Genomic DNA, 7,842 nt, shown 5'->3' with positions numbered 1-7,842 from the left:
ATGAGACAGAATTCCTATACATGTATATGTTAATTATAAATTGAATATGTACACATTATAGTAAATATAGATCATAGCAGTCATTTGAAATACATTGTGTTATTTATACCCCTCCCTACATGGGTTGTTTGGGGTCAAAGGTGAACTTTTAGGATCTCCTTATAATGTCCATCATCACCTGCAACTAGTTTGTTATCGCTCTAGCATCCACATTTCTGAAAAAATCTCATTCAAACTGAAACACTATGTATATGGCCACAAGATATCTACTTAGTTCAATTTTTGGTCATATCTGATGAGTAGGTCAAGAGTAATTGCCCTTGATTTATTAAAAATGCCACACCTGTACAAAGCATTGGTACATCTCAGGCACCGCTATTTCCTCACCAATCCCTATCACATTTAAAAATATAGGACCAAAAGATCTGAGCTAAGTTTGATTATCGGTCAAATCTTACTTCAAGAAGATTGCCCTTGATTTTAGAAAATGTCATATATAACATTTTTTCCACTCAGGCACCTCTATTTCCTCACCAATCATTATCACATTTAAAAATGTATGACGGCTATAAGATCTCTACCATGTTTGATTAGGTCAAATCTGACTTGTTGGTCAGGAGTTGTTGCTCTTGATTTTAGAAAATGCCATTTTTAGCTCGACTATTCGAAGAATAAGGAGGGCTATACTTCTCGCCCCAGCATCGGCGTCCGGTGAAAATTTTAGGGCAAGTTGGGATTTTCACTTATAAGCCCGATACCCTTCATTCAATTGACTTAATACTTTTCACAGTTGTTCAGGGCCATCACATGATGAGGTTAGATAACTCCATATTATTCTTTACACAGATTATGGCCCCTGATTGACTATGGAACTTAGGTTAAAGTTTTAGGGCAAGTTGGAATATTTATTAATAACTTCTATATCCTTTGTTCAATTGACTTAATACTTCACACAGTTGTTCAGGACCATCACACAATGAGGTTACATAACTTCATATTATCCTAAATACAAATTATGGCACCTGATTGACTTAGGTTAAAGTTATAGGGCAGGTTAAAGTTTTAGGGCAAGTTGGGATTTTCACTTAAAACTCCAATACCATTCATTCAATTGACTTAATACTTCACACAGATGTTCAGAGCCATCTCATAATGAGGTTAGATAACTCTATATTATCTTTTATACAAATTATGGCCCCTGATTGACTATGGAACTTAGGTTAAAGTTTTAGGGCAGGTTGGGATATTGTTTAATAACTTCTATACCCTTTATTCAATTGACTTAATACTTCACACAATTGTTCAGGAACATCACCCCATGAGGTTACATAACTCCATATTATAATTAATACAAGTTATGGCCCCTGATTGACTTAGGTTAAAGTTTTAGATACTAGTAAGTAAAAGTTAAGGGCAAGTTGGGATTTTAATAAAAAAAAACTTCTATAGCCTTCATTCAATGCACTTAATAAAATTCAAAATTATTTATGACCATCTTACAACAAGAAACATAACTCCGTTTTAAGCCTAAATACAAATTACGGCTATTGATTTAAAAAAAAATCCTGTGAAAGGCATATTTGTATATTCTTAACCACATTTTCATAATGGGAAATCAAGTTATTTGAATGACTTTCGTCGTTGTTTGGGCGGGCTGGTGGGAGGACAGCATCAAAGTCACCTTATGTATCGAATAATTTTAGTTAGGTTTGACATAAAGAGACCAAACTTGGTATTATTACATCATTATTGTATTCTAAGTCAAAGCGGCGTAGTCGAGCGCGCTGTCTTACGACGGCTCTTGTCATTGGTCGCCTACCATCGACTTTCCTGGTTTTAATGACATAATTGGAAAAGCCTTCATATGTTGTTCAAAGTGAAAGTAGAAATACCGCAACAAAAAAACGTTCTTCTTATGTTGCTCTAAATTGGCGTTTTCAGTGTTGAGTCTGCGCATTTCGTCTGATTATGTTAGAATTGTATCAAAAATTGGCATAAAAGTTACATTTTACTTGCAGCTTAGTCTTTCATCTTTCCGGCAGTATAACAATTACAGCATTTCGTCAAATAATTTAGGAAATATTTGACATTGTTCAGGGCAACTGTGGTTATGGGGATTTCTGGACATGGGAACCTTGTTTATTTTAAGCTCGACTATACAAAGAATAAGGAGAACTATACTACTCGCTCCGGCGTCGGTGTCCGGTTAAAGTTTTAGGGCAAGTAGGGATTTTCACTTATAAGTCCAATACCCTTTATTCAATTGACTTTATACTTTACACAGTTGTTTAGGGCCATCACATAATGAGGTTAGATAACTCCATATCATCCTTTATACAAAGTATGGCCCCTGAATGGACCTTAGGTTAAATTTTAGGGCAGGTTGGGATATTTATTAATAACTTCTATACCCTTGGTTCAAATGACTAAATACTTCACACAGTTGTTCAGGACCATCACACAATGAGGTTACATAACTCCATATTATCCTTAATACAAATTATGGCCCCTGATTGACTTAGGTTAAAGTTTTAGGGCAGGTTAAAGTTTTGGGGCAAGTTGGGATTTTTACTTATTAGTCCAATACCCTTCATTCAATGGACTTAATACTTCACACAGCTGTTCAGGGCCATCACATTATAAGGTTAGATAACTCCATATCATCCTTTGTACAAATTATGGCCCTTGATTGACTATGGAACTTAGGTTAAAGTTTAAGGGCAGGTTTGGATATTTATTGATACCCTTCATTCAATTGACTTCATACTTCACACAATTGTTTAGGACCATCACACAATGAGGTTACATAACTCCATATTATCATTAATACAAGTTATGGCCCCTGATTGACGTAGGTTAAACTTTTAGAGCAGGTTAAAGTTTTAGGGCAAGTTGGGATTTTAATGAAAAAACTTATATACCCTTCATTCAATGCACTTAATACTTCGCACAATTATTGACGACCATCTTACAATAAGGTCACACAACTCCATTTTAATCCTAAATACAAATTATGGCCCTTGATTGATTTTTTTTGTATTAATTTACTTTTAATTTCTTTTGACAGGCACATTTTTATATTCTTAACCACATTTTCATTAAGGGAAAACAAGTTATTTGAATGACTTGCGTCATTGTTTGGACTGGCTGGTGGGAGGGCAGCGTCAAAGTCACCTTATGTATTGAATAATTTTAGCTAGGTTGGACATAAAGAGACCAAACTTGTTATATACGAAGATTTTATGGAGACCTTTTATGGGAATGCATTTGAGGCCCCTAGGATCAAGGTCAAGGTTACTTTTAATAGAGAAAGGGTTTGTATTGAATAACTTAATTAAGGATTTACATATTGTGACCAAACTTGGTATATAGGAAGAGTTTAGAGAGACCTTTCTTGAGATTGTGTTTTGGGCCCCGAGAGTTATGGTCTAGGTCAAGGTCACTGTTGCTAAAGATAGGTATAGGATTAGTACTGAATAAATCAAGTAAGGGTTGACATAGTGTGATCAAACTTGGTAGGACAAGTTTATGCAGAGCTTTCATTGGATTGCCTTTTGGCCCCCTAGGGTCAAGGTCACTGTTGCTAAAAATAGATTACTGTTTTAGTTATGGTTGACATACTGTGACCAAAACTTGATATGTAGGAAGAGATTATGGAGGACTTCCATGGAATTGTGTTTGGGGCCTTTAGGATCAAGGTCACTGTTACAAAAAAATAGAAGAAAGCAGTTGAAACTAAATCTCTTCTGCCAATCATTAAAAAGCCGGTTTTGTACATCGCGAATCTTGTTCACTTTTTAATTTGATTGTTTTATTGCTTTTGACAGGCACATATTACATCGTTATTGTATTCACTTCTAAGTCAAACCGGCGTAGTCGAGCGCGCTGTCTAACGACAGCTCTTGTATATATATTTTTATATAATGATATTTTGTCCTGTTATACTCTTCGAAATTTATTGAAATATTATTTTATCAATTTTAATTATTTTTTGTTAATTTTTAAACAATATTAATGGACTGAAGGGCCACATTTAAAAAACAATTTAAAACATTATCATAGGACTGAAGGGTCATATTTTAGTGACCAAGTCATGTGACGATCACCTGTGACCTAGTCCAAAAATTGTATGTTGATGGATGTTTTTTACGATTTTTTATATGGCAAATCCTTCACGACGTTAGGGATTGGAACATGTCTATTATTTTAGACTTACCTGTGACCTAGACAGTTTGTTCTGGTAGGTAGATGGTTCAGAAAAGACTGCGGTTAATTACTATTCTTATTGGATTATTATTAACCACAAATAATTCGCAGCCATTTTTAAGACATTTGTTTTGAAAATCAACACAAATAGTACATTAGTCTAGCTGTTTTACATATATAACATATATAATTCATCATCAAATAAATTAAGATAACATATTATACATAAGTGTGTATTTTAATAGTATGTAATAAACATTTTGCATGTACTTAGAAAGAGTAATTATGTCATGCTGTTGACATCACCTGTGTAGTCCTCTGAATGATTTATTACTAGTAAGCTATGTTTAAATATTATGATGGCCACCAGACTAGTCGCATACACCCAGGCCTGGAATTAAATCGGGGTCCAGATTGTCTTAAACCCCGTCCATAAATACGTCTGAGAGTTACTTTCTTTCTTTTTTATAAAACAATACTTATGCTTATTATGTTCTTGCTTAATATGTTCCCTTCCTTTCTTTTATACAGATATGATTCAAATATGCTGATGTTATCTTTTGAGATCACTACAATTGGTTGGGCTGCCAGATTGGTAGCAACGTGGGTGATGGACAGCTAGTGCCTGTTGACACGCTATTGTTGGTTTGACAACTATTGGTTATTGGACCGCTACATCGGATTGACTGTACCTGTTTATGAACAATTATGAATGGTTGGACTGGAGGTGTTGGTTGGACCACCAGTGTTGTTTGGACTGCTTGTTGGACAGAATGTGTGGTGGACAACTAGTGTTGTTTGAATCACTGTTGGATAGACAGCTATTGTTTATTGGACAGCTATAATCAGTTGATTTACAAGTTTTGGTTGAATATTATTTAATGGAAGGACAAGAAGTGTTGGTTTGACCACAAGTGTTGGTTGGATTGCATTTAATGGATGGATATCTAGTTGAGCCTGATTTGACCGCAATGAAGTGATGATTGAACCGCTACTGTAGGTTGTCAGGTAATATCGATTGGAATCCCATTGCTATTACCCGTTGGATCTCCTTTGTTGGTTGAACCGTTGTTTTTAGACTGCTATTATTGATATTCATACATGTATAATATGTATGCTCCTACCTACTAAGTTAACCGGCAGGTTAGTTATTCCCCACAAACTTTACCTCGATTTTATGTCTTCATTAACCATGGGAGTTTAACAGCCATTGGAATAAAACGATCATAGAAAATCAAATTAATATGTACGGTAATTTTTACAATTTAATAATAACATTAAACATCATACAATTTAGTAACAATAAATTGTCCTTGATATGCAATAATCCCTTTAAAGGTTCGTTTGCCAAGGGTTAAAAAAACACCTTCCTTTTTTTAATATCTGACTGGTGTCGGCTATGAAGTGTTGTTTCACATCCTGGGTCATAATTGCAAGTTCTAAACGTCTACTTTTTGTACCAAACATTTGTATGTATGTCCCTTGTGTGCATTTCTTTAGTCCTTACAGTCAATGAAAGTTTTCATTCATATTGACACATTTATTTTATCTCTGTTCTTGAACCGATTCCGTCTCTTGTGTTTTGCAAGAATAAAAAGACACTGACAGCTGCACCATTTTTTTTTTTAAATATCTATTTTGTAAAACCACTAATATGGTATAGCATGTGCTATCAGATAAATGGTATCAACTGACTACTCCTGTTGGACATCAACTTGGCGGACTCAAACGTCCAGAATAGACATCTCTGAGATTAAATAAATAGTTTTATCATCATGCAAGTTAGCCAGAAAAATAAAATATTAATGACTCTGAAGAGGCTTTCTTTTAATTGTTGTCTTGGAAAGAGTCAATTTCTGCGTAAATATCTGCAAACCAGTGATATAAGCCTGCTGACAAAATTATTTTTTTATGGCTAAAAGCGTTACTAATGGTTAAAGAAAAATGCATAATTTTTTTTTTGTTTAACTTATATATGAAAATCTGCGATCCGATGCTTTGTCAGCAGTCTTATATATCACTGGCACATTTGCATATATTGGCTCGTTCAAAGACAAAAAATAAAACAGTTGTCAAAATGTTTAATATGTGAGAATGCAGCTTTAATATCAGTCAGATATTGAAATAGTCACAATTGACTGGTGCATCAATTAGATGTAATTCTAAGACCTGCATATGTATTTATATACAGCACAACAGCCAGTATTTGAATGACCTTCTTAATCACATAATTTTCCGCTAAATAAGCTTCATTTACTTGACTGCTTTAAAGGGACTGTACACCTGGGGCCGGTTGCTCAAAACCTCTGTTAAATATAACGCTACGTTCCTTAATAGTCCGTTAAATCCTTAACGGAGCGTAAGATAACGCTCCGTTAAAATCCTGTTGCTTAAAGAGACTTAACGCTGCCGTTAAATTACGTCAGCGTTAAGTCCATAACGCCAGTGTTAAATCCTTAACAGACTGTTAAATGTCTACTTCCTGTCCCATAATGCATCATTCTCCTTCCAAGATGGCTAAGTCAGCTAAGTTTTCTGCCAAAAAAGAGAAAAACAAACTTTAATAAAAATGAAGTTTTGGTGTTGGAGGAACTTATTAGTGTAGAAGAAACTAAAGAGCTACTTAGCTCTAGCTTCAGTAACAAGGTTACAAATCAGAAAAAAAGAGAAGAATGGCACCGAATTGCTGGAATAATTTCCTCTTTGGGCTTTGCCATAAGATCTGCAGAAGAAGTATCAAACAAATGGCAGAATATAAGAAGAATTGCAAAGGAAGAGGTGACAAGGTGAAAATATTTGTTTAATTCTTAGATATATAGAATACTGCAAAATAATCAATAATATCAAATGTCATCTTTAAAAAAATAAGATATTGTGATGTTGATAATTTCACTGGTTTGTTATGTTGTTTTCATTTGAAGATTTTCACAGCACACAAAATCATTAGAATTTTTTTGTTACTAAACTGTTAGTAAAGTTATTGGTCATGGAATAATAAAATTTTCTTAAAATTACAGTGAAAAGCTGCAGAGACGCGAGAGTGGTAGGGGCTTGGCAAGTCTAAAGGTTGCATCGGAGCAATCACAGAGGATTGTCTCTGTTCATGGCAATGCAAGCTTCAGCGGCATAACAGGAGGGACGGACACTGACGAAAATGGTTTGAACTTTTGCAGTGTATGTGTTTGAATAATGTACGATTACTAAATAAATACTGCTATATGGAAAACCCAATGTTCTAAAAAAAACGTACATCATGTTGCTATTAATAAAAATATATTATTACTGAAAAGCACTGACGAATAAGTGAAATTTTACTCTTCAAAGCTGCTTAAACATAAACATAAACATTAACACGTACCTGTCATTCCCTTCACTTGTCGAAACATCCATAGTAATCACCATTTTTTGTCAGTTTTATAGAAACACGAAAAAAAAAGGGTTTTTTTCTGAAACGAACCTAAGGACAATTATCTAATAGAATGTGTTATGCTTTGATATCATAATTGTAAAAAAAGTACCAAAATGTAAAAAAAATGTGTCGGAGACCGGGTTCCACTGGGCCACAACGGCTTAATTACTCTAAATGGAAGACATAATTAAGCTATATACCTACCTCGGTATTATCACGTGATAACA

The sequence above is a fragment of the Mya arenaria genome, chromosome 14 (assembly GCF_026914265.1).
Source record: "Mya arenaria isolate MELC-2E11 chromosome 14, ASM2691426v1".
In the NCBI taxonomy this organism is placed as follows: Eukaryota; Metazoa; Mollusca; class Bivalvia; order Myida; family Myidae; genus Mya; species Mya arenaria.
The sequence above is the reverse complement of the archived record's forward strand: the minus strand, read 5'-3'. Positions refer to the sequence as shown.